The sequence below is a fragment of the Mesoplodon bidens genome (assembly GCF_964165515.1).
Source record: "Mesoplodon bidens genome assembly, chromosome: 7".
Classification (NCBI taxonomy): Eukaryota; Metazoa; Chordata; class Mammalia; order Artiodactyla; family Ziphiidae; genus Mesoplodon; species Mesoplodon bidens.
This window is the reverse complement of record NC_138164.1, coordinates 47,936,039-47,955,067: the sequence shown is the minus strand read 5'-3', so window position 1 is coordinate 47,955,067 and position 19,029 is coordinate 47,936,039. Positions and strand designations below refer to the sequence as shown.

Below are 19,029 nucleotides of genomic sequence, written 5' to 3'. Positions count from 1 at the left end.
AATAAATATGGACATGTATTAGGGCACATGCTCATAAATATTTCGCTGGTGATGTGCCCTATCCAAAAAGTTCGGAGATCACTATTCTCTTATAGTCAGAAGTTCCCCCAAATAAGCCTTAAAATTATCTTGTCAAGACGAATTCTTCCAGGTTCACCCTTACCAACAATACTGTCCAGTTGTCCTTAGGCTAACCCAGCCACTTAAGATTTCTATTTCCTTCTCTCCTTAAACATCCTAAATTATGATCTTTTCACCTCAGCTACTGAAAATGCTACATTCACACCAATCAAGCAGGAAGTATACCAACTAGTGCTACTATGTGATGAAAATGCTACATTCAGGCCAATCAAGCAGGGAGGATACCAACTAGTGCTACTATGTGATAACATTCAAACAAACATTTTATTAATAATCAAAGTTATTTACTTTTAAGATGCAATAGCAATATATGTATTTAAAATTAAATAGAAACTTCCTTTGAAACAATTTAGGATGTCCAAATAATCTAATGCCCCTCTTACTAAATATAATAAAATTATATTTCTATTTTTAAATTACCCCAGATATAAATTTGTTAAATAAGCAAAACTAAAAACTGTATAATCATAGCCTCATAAGGGATAGGGAGGGTGGGAGGGAGGGAGATGCAAGAGGGAAGAGATATGGGGATATATGTATATGTACAGCTGATTCACTTTGTTATGAAGCAGAAACTAACACACCATTGTAAAGCAATTATACTCCAATAAAGATGTTAAAAAATAAGTAAATAAATAAAGGACATTGATACAAATGTCCTGTTTTACTGGGATTGTAATAGAAACCAGTGTATGTATAGATCAGAAAGGAAGAAGAGAATGATCCAAAGATGTGAAAGTGGTGCTAACAACATTCAAAAGAAAAAATCAGCATACAATATGAAAGAGTATACATTTCCATATACTTTACTCTCGCTCCTGGTAACATGAATGAGTTTTCCATGTGGACATAACGAAGAAATTAAACACAAAATTTCACAACTAAGACATGACTAATTATGATGAGTGCTTTGGAAAAGGTCCCAAGGTATCATAATTAAAGGCTGAGGTATTTTTCATTCTTTCCCTGCCATGCCATACACAGAATTAAGAGTTGCCAAGTTCACTAGTCCCACCAAATGTAGGTTGCTATATATATTTTCCTTGGAGAAAATAAGCCTGTTACAAATTAGTACACAATTTAAACCACGTAAGTATTCAGGGTACATGACCCTACCTTAGCATGCCTGTAAATCACACAAATCTAGACAAAAAGTACAAATGTAGGCATTCTCTGGAACTGTTGCCTGTAAAAGTTTAAAGGGTCTAACCTCAGAGAAGCTGAAAATTTCCTTAGAGTATTATATTAAAAAATAAAAATTAAATATAACATGTAATTTTAGTTGGTTCCAAGATTAAAATTCTTTTTTAAACCTCAATATATCTATTTTCAATATGCATCTTTACAGTGGGAAAAGACTACAGTTAAGAAATTTTAAAATACACTATATCCAATCTCCTGGTATAAACCATAATGCAAAAGAATATTTAAAAAAGAATGTCTATATGTGTATAACTGAGTCACTTTGCTGTACAGCAGAGATTGGCACAGCACTGTAAATCAACTACACTTCAATTTAAAAAAAAAAAGACAACCAAATTCAAGGCCACTGCTAGCGTCATCTTATATTTTGCTTGTAAACTCAAAATTCAGAAGTTGACTAAATGGAAGCAAGTGTAAAAAAAAAAAAAGAAATTTTAAAATAGGCCAATTTTCCTCCAGTATGTATTTGGATCTTCAAACTCAAGAGTAAAAAATGTTCCTGAGATTCAGTTAACTAATATGCTGTGTTCCAAGTTTGTTAAACTTTGTTCAGTTGCTATATTATTTCAGTTTTTATTTTCTTTTTGCTTGGGCTTTTGTTCCTTATTAAAGAACTCAACTGAAAGTTGTAAAGGAAAATGTTCTTTAAAGCATCATAACTAATTTAATATGACTAAGGGGATGTTTTTAAACTGTTTTATAGAATTTTCACCTCTTTTTTACTCAGCTTCAGAGCCTTTCTTTTTTAATGGAGAAATTTCATCATATTTTTCATGGCATTATCAACACTTCGAGTCTACAGCATACCAAAGCAGTGGTAAGGAAAACAGTAGGTTAAGGTCATTGCAGAAGAGGGCCATAACTTCTCCAGCCTATGTGACCACAAAGCCCTTTTCAGAAAGTGATTATGTCACAAAGTCATATAAGCTGCAAAATCTCAATAGGTGTATTTAATTTGGAGAAACAAGTTATTAAACACCAGAAAACTTCCAAACCAAAAACAGAAAAGATGGCCTGTAGCTCAGAGAAAAGGCATTCAGAAAGTTATTAGAAAACATGAGATCCCAGATTACAAAACGATAAAGGGTGCATTTAGCATCCCTATTTGAAATTATCAAGAGTAGAGAGGGGTTGCTGCTGCTACTACTACTTCTACTACTGCTAATGTTCATTATCATCATTATATAATAATAATTTGTATTTCTTCCCCAAAATTTGAATCACTCTGAGGATTAATTTCTTTTCACATTATCCCTCAATGAAAAAGAAGTTATGGAATATGCCAACTTTATAGTTGGAAAACTCAGAAATAACACCCAGATCTAAAAATTTCCAGATATCTCCCTTTCTCTAAGACTATGCTTGCCAATTGAAAAAAAAAAGTTTTTTACAGTGCAAGATACAAGATTTCATTAATTCATGGTCCAGATCATCAGTTCATATATTAATAAGCCATTTATTTTAATTTTCATACTTAGTTACATATTTGAAGGAAATCAATAATTTGGAAAACTTCTCTGTACCTTAAAATATACTTACAATGTCCCTGACCACAAAACTGAGCTAGGAAAGAGAAGTGCAGAGGTTAAGCTGCTGGCCTATGGCCACTTCACATTCATGATAGACATGGCCTTTCTAGGATCACAAAGACACAAATATGAGACATTTTGCTATCAGACTTACAAAATAGTCAATAATACCATCAAATGTTTCCCTCGTGTCCAATGCTCTTCAGGATGTTACTTCAAATAACCTAATTAACCTTTATGACACAGCCCAAAGACCAACTCCTACTAGAAGCTTTCCTTGACAGAGGTACTTCTGCTCTTATACATATCTCCATTATAGCAACTAGCACACTGCATAGAATTACCTATATTCATACCTCCTCACTAGGATAAATCTTGCATTTTCATCTTTGAAATTAGTAAGCAAGTGGTTCTCACCTTTTCACCATCAAGGGTCCTTTTATTAATCCTCCCTCATAAAACCCATATTTTGAAAAAGTGTTGTCCTTCAAACTAGCCATACTTATTATTTATAATTAAATCATTTCCTAATTTTTAAATTAAAGACATATATAAACTGACATTTAATGCTCCTGATCAACAATGTATTGTTCATCTACATTCAGTATATGGAAAAGTAGTGCTGGTTTGGCTCTGGAAATAAGTATGAAGACAAAATAAATGAGCACTGACATCATATAAAAGAGATTGGGGGAAAAAAGAAGGCCAAAAATGTCAGCCCTAATTTATGACATGCAAGCTTTGTTTATAGTGAATAATATCCTGAAGCAAAACCCAACTGAAACAGTTATTCCTATCAAGTAGGAAGTTAGACAGTATGACTGGTAAGGTTATCTACCCTGTATACCTTTTATTGAATGAGGCAATGAATATGAAAGCACTTTGAAAACTGAGTTCTATAAAACACATGAGAATTAAGGGCCCTTTTCATGCTACAGTTCTACTACTGATTACTTATAACTATTGTGAATTAATCCTAACACAGTTGCCTAGAACTGTTCTAGGCACTTCTATATAAATTATCTTCAAACTTAATCTTCCCAACAACCCTATCTAATAAATTCTATCACAATCCCCATTTTAAAAATTAGGAAATTGAGACTTAAAGAGGTTGCACAACTTTGCTAAGGTCACTCAACTAATTTAGGAAATAAGACTTCAAAGAAAAGATTCAAGAAATAAAATTTGCAAGTTTAATTTTGGTTTTTTCACATGTAGGTGTGTCATTCAAATGAAGAATATGCTTCCATTTTTTTCTTAAAATCAAAGCAAAAGAAAACAGGTTAAGATGTATATATTTGACATTCAGAACTTCCCAGTGTTAATCACTGAAACACATAACCAAAGAAGATTATAAAATCTCCTCCTTTGCTGGCTTTCCCAAAAAAGAGAGCTTCTTAACTAATTAGAATGGAGAAATAAACCCCTGGAGGAGGGAGGATGTCAGATGAAATGATCTTTCAAAATCTCTTCTAGCCCTTAGAACTGGAATATTCTCAAATTTGAGAGCTGGACATCCAAACTCTGCATTTGGTCACTACTCTACCCCAAGTCTGAAAGACTACTAATTAATTCTGCTTTCTAGGAAAGAAAGAAAGGAGCATGTATTGCTGTGAATATTTCATGTAAGAGGAAAAGAAATCGATTATATAACTTGCCAAAGATTACACAACAAGTACGTAGTAAAGCTGAAATGGGAAGCCAGCTCTGTGTAATTCTAAGTACAATACCCCTTCAACAGTAATAGATAACATATATTAACTATTGAGGTTAGTGCTTTACATTTATTTATCTCATTTAATCCTCACAATAACCTTATGATGTAGATATTATTACTCTCATTTTAGAGTTGAAGAAACGGAAGGTTAGAGATTACACCATGGGTATATTGGGGGCAGATGGGGTGGCTGAGTTCTCCTACATAGAAGGTTCAATGCCCATGGAGATAGCTGGAGATTATTTCTGAGAAAATACTAACATTCCTGCCCTTTGATACTCTTTCCCAAGAGAGAACAATGAACTATTCTCTCCTAGTTAGGAGCATTTTTCTCCACTTCTACCAATGACCTGCTTAGCACCATGACAACCGTGCCTAAATTTCCCACCTATCAAATATTAAAAATCTTCAATAGAAGAGAAAGTCCTTAAAAAGTAAAAAACTTGTGACTTCAAAAATGCCCTTCAGGATACCTAGAACTTAGTGCTCAATCACATTACCCAATGATCTGTTTGTAAAACATAAAAGGAAATATTTGCAACCATGCCTCGGAATGAGTCCCATTTAAAATCTATGCTTGTCATTGAAAAAACAAAATCTGTGTATATGTCAACCCCAATCTCCCAATTTGTGCACTACTATATATAAAATAGATAACTAATAAGAATCTACTGTATAGCACAGGGAACTCTACTCAATACTCTGTAGTAACTATATGGGAATAGAATCTAAAAAAGAGTGGATGTATGTACGTATAACTGATTCACTTTGCTGTTCAGCAGGAACTAACACAACATTGTAAATCAACTATACTCCAATAAAAGTTAATTTTTAAAAATCTGTTGCATTTTCGTTTTTCCATATATTGTGCTTGTGTAGTCATGGAACGTAAAGCGTCTTTAACTTTCTTTGTCTAATTTTAAAGAACTACTTTTCAAAGAAGCAAAAAATTTGTGCTCAGTGAAGTCAAAATCACAAATAGCACTGAAGTCCCTTTTTGCATTTGAATGGATACATTAAAGATAGACAATTCAATTCGTCTCTTTAAGATGACTAGAAACAACAAATTATTGAAGATAGCAGGGAAAATAGATCATCTAAAGATTTTTCTTGTGAAATTTTCAGAGAAGAAAGAGATCATGGGAGAACTTGAAATGAGAGAATACAGAATGTTTGCATAGATGCTAACATGCACATCACATAAAGAACTTTGAATTACCTTATATTTATTATGCTTATTTATACATGTCATCATTGAAAAGCATCAAATCAATATACTTAAGTAATTTTGATCCAAAATAGTTTAAACACAAAAAGTCTTAAAGGATTTCATACTATCATATTAGGCTTCTTCAATACATGGTGCTTCAATCCAGAAAAAATCTTTGAAAAGCTTTATAGACTAGGGGAGCTTAGTAAATAAAATATACTAGTGAATTCCTTACCACATGCGTAGAAAGAGAGCAAATACAGAAATAGAAAATCTAGAAAATTACAGAACAGCGAATTCAAGTTAATTACCAAAGATGCAAATTTTCTAAAATATACACAACATTGGACTACCAATTGTTAGGTTTTTTTATTTCACTATCCTATCCCCAAATAACTACAGGCTATGATGCTAACCCAGTTCTTTATAAATAAACTCAAATGTCTCCCTATAAATGCAAAGAGATAACCCTTTAGATAAACATAAAGATTTCTATAGTTTCAAATAATTGTTTTTCACTTGAAGTAGTATGAAAGAGAATGCCACTATGCATTTTCATGCCATTAAAAGGTAAAGAAGAACATTTCAGAATTTTTTAACATTTTGAAAAGGATTTTTTCCCCAATATTATGTACTGTGCAAAATAGTGAGGATTACTAAATATACTGGCATTATAAAATAGAAATAGCTGGGCAGTTGATTTTTTTATGTAGTTTATTAGTTTACAATAGATTATAGCATCTACAATTAACCTCAAAATAATTCACATCTTTACTAAAGATGAAAGTTTTCTTGAGTGAATAGTAAAATACGAGTGATATATAAGGGGTCTTAGAGGAGCAAGAAGAGATTCTGAATATAAACAAGCCATCATTCTGGTAAAAGGAAATACAAACAACTAGAATAAAAATAGTTGATGCACAAAAGCCATAATGAGGGGGTAGCTCAAAAAATAACTTCTACTTTGAATGGTTTGGATGAAATACAAATTATCCACAGAAAAGTGTGGACTGGCATAAATGTTTGTACAAAATTATAAGTGTATTTCAAGAAGTATGCAAGAGGCAACCGCCTGCATGATGCACAAGGTCCCGGCAATGCTCTGCTTAAGTGCTAGTGCACAGAGTCCAAACCACTGCATTTTAATTACCATGCAGCCTCAGATATATTGCCTTTGATATGGAAATGTTCTTGTTCTCTCATCTTCACATATGGTCTCATGCACAGAAATCTTTATCTGATTCATAAAAAATAAACTAGAATCCAATCTCAACACCTGACCTCAGTGCTTAGAAGTTTTTTACTAAGCATGGTGTCACTATAAAAAGAATGGCTAATATTAGTGTAAAGTTGGATATTTTGAGCAACAATATAAAGGATTTGCAGTTAAGCACTGAATCGATAACTGCTTCTCTGAGGTTTTAGGGTTTCAAGGTCCCTTTTTTGAGACTATCACAGATTTGAGGAAAAACAGACCAGCACCCTTTTTCAGAGGTGAGACAGTCCATAGTAGATTTAAATGATAATCCATGTTACAACCTCCATCTACACTCTCAATTGATATTTTCACCCAAATTATGACAATGGATATTTAAACCTGAAAAGCTCTATCAAATCCATAACACAAATTTAAAATTATTTCCAGTTTGACTAAATGTCTAAACAAAACAATTAGCTGCAAAGCTTTTACCCTCTTCCACAGAACAAGGAAAATAAAAACACTCTTCCTATAAATGAATGATGAATATATAATAAGAGAATGATGAAAGTTTCTGATATAACTCTTACCAAAACAATTATTTTCAGATCACAGTTGAAGAACCTCAAGCGAAAATGATATGCTATACATTTAAAATGTGCTTATACTGCTAATAAAAACTGCTTTTCATAGAGTATACCAGAGTGCCAGTTTGCTTTTGTTTTTGTTTTACTTGAGTATGTTGATAGTCAGAGCACAATCAGTAGAAAATGTGGAGTTAGGATAAAGACATAAAATGTTCAATATATTATTTTTCTTCTTAGGAAAAAAATAATAGGGCAGAGTTATCTTTCTGAAACAAGAAGCAATGCAAATGCAGAGAGAGTCCATTTTCTGCTCTAAAAAGCAATGAATATTTGTTTGTTTTTTTAGCAAGTTTTTATAATAAAATCTGTTCTCATTAAATCTCATGTACCCACATAACTTGATAATTCTGAAATAACCTAGATTAACTTTTTTAAAAAACCGTAATATGACCCATCTAACCTCATGACAGCAGATAATACATCCCATCTGCAAATCATCTTGCTGAATGTTATCTGTGTTTTATCATTTCTAGTACCTGTCTGTGCCTGATATGGTACTCTCAGGCACATTAGCTTGATGGAATGTTTCACTTGACTTCAAAAACACCAATTGATATATATGCACCCCTAAACTATATTTAAACAAATAGCTCTTAGATCAACCAAAATTTTAGTTGTACTCTACTATACTTTTATAGAATGCTGTTTGTAAATAGTGAAAAGGTATATATGACTTCTCTCACTAACAAGAGAATTCTTTCAAACTTAGAGATATATAACCTAACAATATTGAAAAGTATAGAAAATATTAAAAGTAAGGGTTAAAGCCAGTGTATACTAAACTTTGTTAAAATTCATTTATTCCAGTACCTAGTGTACTAATTGAAAGAGGATTATTTAAAATGTCACTAGTTTCCTTAATATAAGATGGATATGTGTAAAAATTTCATCAATGACCAATAACCCAATGATTCCTAAAAGAAGTCAAATAGAAACAGGCATAAAATCTCAATAATGCCACCAAAATTTATCATTTATGTATTTAAAGTAATATATCTTAAAGCCTTATAAGAGAAAGATTTGCTAGATATGTTAACATATTTTAAATATGTGCTTTTCCCTTACTAAGAAAAATATCTGTTGCTTTCTACTACTAATGAAAAAATGTTCAGCAGACAATATTCCTACTGAATGTCATTTCTTCTAGATATTCAGTTACTGATTCCATTATAGAATCAACTTAAGGTATAGATATTGATACTGCTTTATTAGTTAATTTTTTTACATTTATCTTCCTTTATAGTATAATGTTAAGCATTGTACTTACACAATATACTATTATAGGAGTTTGTATCATGCTCCATAATAATAAACCTGTAAATGTTTTTTGCATTTTAAAAAATACATATACACCAAGAGAAAGTTCCTTCTTATTACTTCCAAAATAAAAATTAAGAGCAACAATAAATATGATAAACAATAAACAAAGACTATTTAGTTTTGACACTATAAATAAAGGAATATGGTGGGAGAGCAGAGGAAAAAGGAGGTGTTGGAGGTACATGAGAAAAGCAACAGAAGATATTAGCTTGCCTAAGGAATTAATGACCTAGCACTTGTCTGGATCCTGGTTACTTACTGCCTTTGGTCATAAACTAGATCTAATTTGTGTAGTGCACACTTACTTGCTTTCAGAGTCTAAAGTAATTTTTTTTTTTGGTTGGTGGTTGTTGTTCTTGTCTTAGAAAGGGACAATCTCTCTTGATTTATGAGGATTTCAAAAATGTAGGAGAAAAAAATTTACATGTCATTTGGCCTACTGCCCATGCACTCACATATGTGTATTCAGGAAGATACACTCAAATATATATAGATAATATATTTATGGTCTGGTACAGTAAAAAAAAAATTCAGTCATAACTTTTCCCCTACTATAATAAGAGGAACTATTTCACTGATTCAATAAAAAGCAAATGCAACTAAATAAACCATGTCCCCACCTTGCATCAGAAAGGTACATTCTTGCTGCCATAGACAAGCTAATCCTATCCCACTAAATTTGTGGAAGGTTTAAGATGTTTGCTTGTTTGTTTGTTTTAAAATAAAGAGAATCTTCTAGTAGGTATCAGGAATATCTGAGTGGCCTAGAAACAAGGGAAGAAGGGAGAATGATGAAAGTGCCTAATGCTGAGTACTGAATTCCATGGTGACTGCACAGGGTGAAAGAAGGAAGGTCATGTTCATGACTGCAGAAATCTGGTCTCTGCCAGAGAGTGCAGGCTAAAGCTGACCTGAAGCTGGGGTCTGGGAAGCTAGGGAGGAAACTCAAGCACCAATCTGGGCACGGAGAGAGAGGACAAGGCACTGCTCCTAAAAACCCCAGGCTGAACAAGAGTAAGACAGGGAAAGACAGCAGATATTCCCAGGTTCGCCCCACAGTGAACACGAGCAGCCCCAAGTGGCTAGGCCTGGAGGGGGAAAACAGAAGCTGCAGTCAGGGCACAGACAGTAATTTGCTGAGACCTCTGGGGTGGGTGTGCGAGGGAGCACAGAGACAGGTGAACAGGTCAACTAGAAGCTGAAACCCCTACCCCAGCCAGGATACAATGCCAAGTCTGGGCTAGTCCTACTGGGTTAGTGCACACAGAAGGGCACTAGCAGCCCTCCCCCATGGGCGGGGTGTGGAGAGTAGTATAGTGCCAGATTTACTCTGCATCCCCTTTCCTCATTCAGTCTGCACCCTGCCTCTGGTGTCCGGTTTGCCCATCTAACCAGCAGTCCGCCCTCAACCGAAAAATAAAGAGAGGACAAACAGGAAGAGAGGGGTAAAAAACGAGAGAAAAATCAAAGACAAGGCTACATTGTCACAGTCTTCCTTCTTGCCAGGGCCTCCCAAAGGCTGTCCTGGCTGGTTCGGCCCTCCCTCAGGAATCCTGTAGCCTGGAACGGTGCTGAGTGGACCAGGTCCGCCAAGCCCGTGCCTATGGGCCTCCGGGACGAGGTGCTGAGTGCGCAGGCTAATTATACATGTGGCATTTGGGCAGCCGACTGTCCAGTGACACCTTACCTTATGAGGAAACGTCAACCCCAGCAACTGTTCAAAACAAAATGCCATCGTGGGATCAGCTTCGCCGGCTCTTGGCCGGTTCGGGATTGCTTTTCCCACAGACTCAAGCACTTAGCGCAAGAATGTGGCCTGGGGAGGCTAGTCGTGAGCGGGCGGACGGGGGGGGGGGCGGCGGGGCGGACCTTGCCAGGTGTCCATCCTGTCCCCCCTCGCCATGGATCAGCTCTTGGACCCGACCACTTGACCTTTTTATTCACCAAACCCACCTCCTAGAAATAGACTGGGCGGGGCTGTGTCTGTTCTCCTCGGGACCCGGGGAGAAACCTGGGCATGTGACTAAACAGGGCAGAAGGGAGGAGACCCTAGGGAGGCAGGGAGAGGGGGCACTCTCACACCCCGACTCCACTGGGTTGTTGGCTGGGCCGCCCGGCCAGGGCCAAAAGCCCAGCCGCAAGAGTGCGCGCCGGGGTCAAGCGCCCCGGACATGGACGTCATCGAGCGCCCCATTGACAGTGCGACGGGAGGTCCGGAGCCCAGGCCAGTTTGCCGCAGCAACGGCTGTGGGCCATCTCGAGACCGAAACTTCAAGCTTGGCCCTCAGAGGAGGTCACTCACACAGAAGGAGCCGGGGACAGCCAATCTCTCTAACATCCCAGCCCCGCCAGCAAAGTCGAAGACTTATTTTTAGTCCCCAAATAGGGGCAGCATTCAATATCTGGTATCTGGCCATTCATACAATCAAACGTTTTCAAACTTGGTCAGCCTAAGAGAGCTTTAAAAAAATTTAAAAAAAAAACAACTCAAAACACGCCAGCAACAACTACCTTTTATCTGTTCCAAACACACTGATTCTCTTTTTATCTTAAAGCTCCGCGGAGCGCCCGGGAAACAGCCCGGGAAACGGAGCTAATCTGTCCTCCGCAGCCCCTCTCTTGGTGCCCGAGCAACCCCGGCAACCTTTGCACAAGCCCCTTCCCTTTTCTGACCGGCCCTTTAAGGGAGAAGAAAGCAGCTCCCTCTGGGAGCCGTCAGGCTCTGGCTGGGCCCCGGGCGGGTGGCAGCACCGCCCCTGGGCCTGGGCCGAGCCCCAGAGCGGCGGATCTCTGCCGGTCTGCGGGGAGGACAACAGGCGGCGGGGCCCCGGCAGGGCGCCGAGAGAGACTGGGGCCGCCAGCAGGGCTCAGGGACGCGGAGAGAGGAAGAAACGTGCGGGCGGCTGTGCGTCTGCCGCGAGGACTCCGAGGCCGAGCCCGCTCCGGGAAGGGCTGGGCGGGCCCTCACACACACCCCCGCCGGCCCGGCACCACCGCCCGAGAGTCCGGGTAAAGAGGGCCACGGATTAGCGCTTGGGTTTCTGATTGTCTTGGAGTTCGGTTTGCTTATTCCTAAAAAGATCATAAAAAGTCACGTCCAAAAATGAGGGGTAAGGAAAGAAAGAAGAGAGCGCAGGGAACTGGAGGCAACTCGCGGAGGGTCCCAGGAAAGTTGCGGCGGAGCGGTGTTGGGGTGAGGGTGGGAGGAGGGAGCATACGGCTTTTCTAGCTACCCGGGTTTTCTTTATGAGCTCCTCCCGGTAAACTTCACCCGGGCGGAGAGTGCGGCGGAGATCCTCGACTCTTGCCCGCCCTCGGCCAGCGTCAACCCCACAAATAGCCAAAGTTTCCAAACCAAAATGGGGGTGGGGTGGGGGTAGCGTTAGGAAGCCCAGAAACCCAGCAGGTCCTCCCGACCTCCCGCACCCCAAGCCTGGCTAACACTGAAGCACTCCGGAAAACTGCGGCATCGCAGTCAGTCACACGGCGAATCAACCCAACACTTTTCAAGAAAACAAAATATTCGCTGGGAAACTTACTTTGCATTTAGTCTCTATTCTTTGGGGGCATGCGGTTTAGGTCGGCTCGTAAGGGAAGCTCGTTTTGTCCAGGTTGGATATTGTCTACTTATGGATCAGCCCTTGGGTGAGGGTTTATTTTAATTTATGGCTTATGCATTCTTTTAAGGTCGATTTACATGACCTCCGGCTACAACTAAGACAGCCGAGGAGGGCACTCCAGTCGTCAGTCGGCCAAACCCACAATTAAAACAGCCCTCCCCCTAGTCTTGGTGTGACTAGGACTCTCCCCGGGTAGGCTGGCTGCCTGCTTTTCTTTTTTCTCTCTCTTCTTTCGTCACTTCTCTGTTTTTTTCCTTCTTTCTTTCTTTTTGTCCTTCTTTTTTAATATCACGAAATAAGATGTGATATCAGTTTGAAAGTTTCGGTATAACTTTCTCCAGACCCAAGCCTGCAGCGATAACGAGAGATACAGCGCTCACAAAGCCCTCAGGATGCTGCCCTCTTGTGGGCACAAAGGGCCTTTCCACCCAGCGGTCCCATCTGAGCCCTCACAGAGCACACACGCATATACTTACAGAGAGAGAGAGAGAGAGAGACAGAGACAGAGACAGAGAGAGTGAGAGAGAGAGAGAGAGAGAGAGAGAGAACACTACACACGCAGGCATACGAGCTTCCTCCATCACACACTTGGCTCAAACTTCAATGAAATACCTACCTCAAACTTCACGGAGACTTGAGAATTCATTCTCTAAGCCACCTGACTTCTTTTTCATATCATTCCCAGTTACATAGATTAGAATATCTATACGGGGAGACGGAGGAGGAGGAATAAGGTGGGCTGAGAGGGCGGACAGATTTCCGGACGAATACTTAGGATGGCGATAACAGCTTTCTGTTGTCAAAGGTTGCGTTGTCTTTCTCTCTTGCCCTTTTTGCCTTACTGTCCCACGCACAGTTATCTACGGCTACAACATGTGTTTTCTCCGAGTGGATTTTGGGGACAGGGGGGTGGCAAGAAAACCAGAAACCCGCCACGCAGATCTGTCACCGCCTCCGGAACAAGGCACAACTCTCCGAGAGGAGGACGCATCCTGGGGATACGCGCGTCCACCAGCGAGCGGCTGACGCTCGGGCCCCTTTCTCAGTCGCTACTCTCCCCCCCCCCGCCTTTCTGCGTCGGCCCCACTCAGCGCCCTCCTCCCGCTCCTCCTCCCCCCTCTCCCCTCCCCAGCCAAGTACGGAAACCCGCCCCGGCTGGGCAGCCGTGGCTCCCGGCAACCCGCGCCCTCGCCGGGCTCCGCGCGCTCAGTTCTTGTACTACCCCAATCCCTCAGTCCCGGCTCGGTGAAACTAACCCTGAAGCTGCCCGGAAGGGCAGGAGCGGAAGGCGCTGGGGGCCGGCGGCCGGGCCCGGGGTTCCTGCCCCTGCCCTCTCCTGCTCCCCAACAGGTAGCTCACAAATGGGCCGCGCGCTCTCGCTCTGCCTCCCTCGCTCTCTAGATCGCTCGCTCCGTCCCGGTTACCTGGGCGGGCTCCAGGATGGTACCGCACGGGAGGGTTCCTTGTGCGCTGCGCCGCGGGAGTAAATGGCATTAAAGAAAAAAGGGAAAGATACAAATTTAAAAAATTAAGGAAGGGGAGTCGTTGCTGGGTCAATTAGCACAGCCCGGGGAGTAAGAGAGCAAAGCCCCCCAGCGCCGCGGCCGGCGCAGCCCGTTAACTCAAGTCGGCGGGGGTGTCCCGCCCCGGGCGGGGGGAACGCTGACCGGCAGAAGTTTGCCGCCGGGGTGCCGGGAGGTGCGCGCAGAGCGGGGTGACTAGGGGCTTCCCCCTTGAAACAAGTGAAGGCGATGGTTAGTGCTGTCAATCTTGGCAATCAGTGTGAGCGGCCATGTCGTAAGTATTCAAAGCATTTCCCGTCGTGCAACATCAGAAAGTGAGTGGCCAGGGCATTGATCTGAGCGAGGGAGAGGAGGCAGGGCTCCCCTCCCAGACAACACAGGCAAGATGAGACAAGAGGCGAGGGAGGCAGCGAGCCAGGCAGGGAAGCTGGGAGGGAGGGGGGAGGGCCGGGGGAAGAAGAAGGAGGGGAGAGCGGGAGGCAAAGGAGAGAGAGCCGGAGAGAGAGAGGGCAGAGACCGGCAAGAGCGGAGGTTGGAATTGGAGAAAGCGCCTGAGAAGAGAGAGTGAAGCGACTAGTAGGAGAGAAATGGAAGACGGCAAAGAAAAGGGAGAGTTGAGGTCAGAGGGGAATGGTGACAAGTATTAGGTGGAGAGAAATAGGCTGAGGAATAAAGAACCCAAGGAGTGTTGTTAGGGCTGGGGCTGTTGGATGGAGGAGTCTAGAAGAAGGCAAACCGAAGTGGGGAAAAGGTAGACAACTGGGGAGAAAGAAAGGAGCGAACTGGAGAAAAGGAGGAAAGAAAGTGGGAGAGGAAATGTAGGGATGGTAGTCTGTGCGTTGAAAAAGTTATGTGACAGAGGACGAATGGGCTGAATGTTAAGAAGTACTGAGATACAGAACTGGACCACAGAAGTGAGTCATGGCAGATACAGAGAAGGGGAAGAACAGGGGCTGAAGCAGACCAAGAAGAAGCAAAGAAGGGTGAATATTAGGGTGAATAATAAGAAGGATGAAGAAAAATGAAAAAGAGAAGTAATCAAAAGAGAGTAAAGCAAGAGATGCAGGAAATAGAGATAATGAAAACACACGGGTTAATAGGATCTCAGTAAATAGGGGAAGAGGAACTTATTTTAAAAGATGTAGGAGGAGCAATTGAAAGAAAAAGCAACTGATATAGGAGTTATTAAGATGATATACATCTTAACATATGTAGGTGGCAATATTCTGGAGGCCATGTAGATTATGGAGTTTATGGGTTAAAATTGTTATGAATAACAAGATATGTACAAACTACCAAAGAAAAAATGATTATACCTTTACAACAACAAATTAAATAGTTCCACATTTATTATATGGATAAGTTTGTGTTACATAGAATTGGGTGGGTGATATATGTGTATTACCTCAACTTTGTAGAGGAAAAGATTTGGAGAAACAATTTCAAGATGGGTGGCTGGGAAGTTGCAGAAGATGAAAAGAGTTTCAGTCACCCAGGATAGCATTTTGCAAAAACATGTAAGTCAGATATAGAAAATTATGTTTAATCCCCCCCCAAAAAAAAACCTACACAAATTAAAAATTCTCTTTGATGCATGTGTAGGGTAGATAAAAGATTTGAAGGGTATAGAGTGGCCTAAAGGAGCAGAGACCTGTAATTTTATCTCAGTGCAAAAAACCTGGGGGACTGGGAGGGGAGAGAATAATCGTGATGTTAGGTAGTAGATAGAGATGCAGAGTAAAAGAGACAGATGAGAACACTAGCTTTGATAACAGCAGACACAGAGCTAACTAGCAGCCAATGTGCACGAGGTGAGGTTAGCCTGCCATAAACCAGGCCCAAAGAAATAGGTTTGAGAACCTGAGGTCAGTGGAGAGTCCAAATTACATCAAGATTAAACGTTAGGAGAGAGATTCTGACATGATCAGCATAAACCTGCAGAGGTCTGTGGAGGTGAGGTCCTTGCTATGTAGAAACTGATAGGAGATGGCCACGTTGAGGCATTTCATAAACAGGGAATCTGTGAAAGAAGATATGGACCAGGAGAAAGGAGTCAGGAATTATGACTAGAAAAATCAGAAAATTAATGGCAATCTAAAGTTGCCAATTCAAGGAAGACCTCCCCCAGATTAAGTGATAAAAGATATGGGGGAGAAAGCCTCATCTTTGTTCCACTAACTGAAGAAAATGGAGAGAGTAAGCAAGCACAGAATATGGAACAAGCTGAGATGTCTGTTAGTCATATGTTGGCTTCTTAAAGTATACTCCATGTTTGGTTTCATATGAACTCCACTCCAGACAAGAGAAGGAAAAGGATAGAAGTAAGGGTGAGGATGAGCATCTTGGATTAGTGGGGCTGAAGGAATAGCCCTGTGCTTCTACCCCAATAGGAAAGATGATGCTTGAGGATTGGAAGCTTGAAGACTGCAAGTTAAAATGACTTGATGACTGTTGGCTGAGAGGAGAGCTAGTCCCTAACCAGAAATCTTGTGTCCCTTTCACCCACAGAGACTTTCAGAACTGGAAAACCTGCCTCGAGAGGCCAGAACCTAGAGTCCAGTGAAAAGAATGCCTGGCACTCTTCCTGCCAGCTCCTTCAGACCTGGCTCCCAGAACTCCCAGGAGTGCCCCTTGACCTCAGAGGCCCAACAGGCAAACCCAGACCCGTGTTTCTATCCTAGACAAGGGTCAAATCTTTTCTGGGTTTTGATTTTGTTTTTGTTTTATTTTGTTTTTGTGAATGAGTATGGCCTGGTCCCGCGCTCTGTTCCAGAGCCTCTCACTGGCCCTGGAACTCAATCACAGGGGGCAAAAAATCTCTCAAAAGCCTAAAGAGGTCAAAATCGAATGAGCTGTCCTAAATGCCTGCAGAGTTAGGGCAGAGAGAAGAGGGGGTAATTTAAGTCCCAAAGCTTGAATCCTCAGGGTAGAGCCACCGAGGGAGGTGAAACATCCAGGACGGAAATGCTGGGGCGCGACTTGGGTTCCTCAAAGTTGCTGCAATAAGTTTGGCTTTGCAAGTACCAGCACATCCGTCTCTTTAAATCACCCAGCGCTCAGAAACCCGGGGGTTAAGACTGACCCCGCCGACCAGGTGCAGGTCACTGGCGGAAGGCAAAAAAAAACATACAAAAAAAGGCGACATTATCAAGATCTCCAGCGTCCAAGGCCCTCATACTGGGCCGCGATGGACCTTCGGAGAAGGAGCATCAGGAATCCTCTTTAGATTTTGTCCAGTAAACTGACACGAAAGTAGATTGGTAAGGCGGAACCCCGAGCCAATCACAACATTAATCCCTAAAGGAAAGAAACTAAAGTTTGGGGTCTCGGTGCCGCACTTCAGGCTATGCCTGGGTTGACACGTGGCCCTTGGGGGCGGGGGTGAGCCCTAAGGGTTTCCTTTCAAGCCTCAGGCGCCGCAGTACAGAGCAGAGGGCAAGGCAGAGAGCGCTGTAGCGTGTTGAAGCGCCGGGCTCTCCACCTGGTCTGCCCTGGCCTTCGGGCTCCAGGAAGTCCCGAAAGGAGCGGAGGACACCCAGGCACCGTTGCCAGATCCCGGCACACTAGGGCTCACTTTCCCTGGGGCTCGGAGCCACGCGCGGCGTAAGAACCCCGGGAGCCTAGCACAGGGAACCAGGGAGGGAAGGAGGGGCGAGCCGATGGGAGCAGACTTACCTGCTCGCAGCTGTTGCTGCCTCCGTGCTGTCCGGGTGTCCCTGCGCACGACAACCGGCAAAGGCAACTCGCCTTTGCTAAGTTTGGCCTCGCACCTCCAGAGAAGAAGCGCGAACCGGCAAAGGAAAGGCGCGCTCGGTTCCTGGAGAGAGGTCCCCCTGAACTTGGGAAGGGCAACGCAATGAATTCTGCTCGAGAAGTTAATATTTAAAGCACCCACGCAAAAATCATAACGACTGTTAAAACCTCGTATTCTCGCCTTGAAACTCTCCTTACACCAGCCGGGAGGACAATTCGGATCTACATGACTTCATCTTAAGGTCTCTAACTTCTTTCAGGAAGGGCTTTATAGGTACTGTATAAAGTACAAATATAAATGTTTTTACCTCAGAAACACAGGGAATGAGAACTTTTACTGAAACGAAGAATAAGTGAAAGAGTATAAAAAGCCAAAAAGGAAAAAGTTGAAAACTTTAATTACGGCCCGGAGAAAAGTTTTAGCGATTGATTTCCTTAAACAGGAATAACAAACACACCAACGCTCCAGCAGCCCATCGCACTTCAGTTAAGTTTGGTGTAACCAAATAACCCGAACTCCCAAATAACAGTGCCCTTGGGACTCTGCCTCAAAGAGGTCGGAACTCGTGTTTCAACAACAAAAGCAAAAAACAAACTGTGAATAATGCTCTGCGTTCTTTAAGATGTCATTTTGCAAAAGAACCAGGCATTGTCCCTGGACTTTAAATGGACAGAGAGCAACATTAAATTTCATTTGAATCTGCGCGTCATCCTGTTGGGAAGACCACAGCGGTAGCGACAGTAGCAGCTGCAGCACCGCCACCAAGGAGGTGGGGAAAAGTGGTAAAAATGCATGAACTTTTTTCAAAGAAAAATAAAGATAAATAAGAAATAAGTTTTACAGACATGTCTTTCCTGGCTTAGGAAAGTTAATTTTTAAATGTTCTTCTGCTGTCTAAGGTGCAAAGCCGAGTCTAGGGGTGTGCGTGGCTGGAATCTGCATGCTGATAAGAGAAGGCTGATGTACTTACAGTGACAGAGGGCAGGCTGCGGGAGAAAAGCTGTTTGTGTTAGCCTGCGAGTTACCCAGGGCTGCAGTGAGAGCAGAAGGGAGGAGTGGGAGTGCCAGTCTGCGAACACCTTCACCGCGTCTCATTACATCTGCCAGCCTCTCTCTCCCTCTCTCTTTCATTTCCACATTCCCTTTGTTCCTGAAAAAAAAATCTAC

General features: G+C 41.7%; 1 protein-coding gene across 3 annotated transcripts in view; it reads right to left on the bottom strand.

Annotated features, from left to right (window-relative positions):
• Window positions 1-13,559, bottom strand: part of SOX6 (SRY-box transcription factor 6) — a 627,811-nt gene extending 614,252 nt beyond the window's left edge. For all 3 annotated transcript variants that reach the window (XM_081238923.1, XM_081238924.1, XM_081238922.1), the window contains exon 1: window positions 13,202-13,559. The gene's annotated coding sequence lies outside the window, so the exon portion shown is untranslated. The remainder of the gene's footprint in view (window positions 1-13,201) is intronic.
• Between the last annotated feature and the right edge of the window lie 5,470 nt (window positions 13,560-19,029).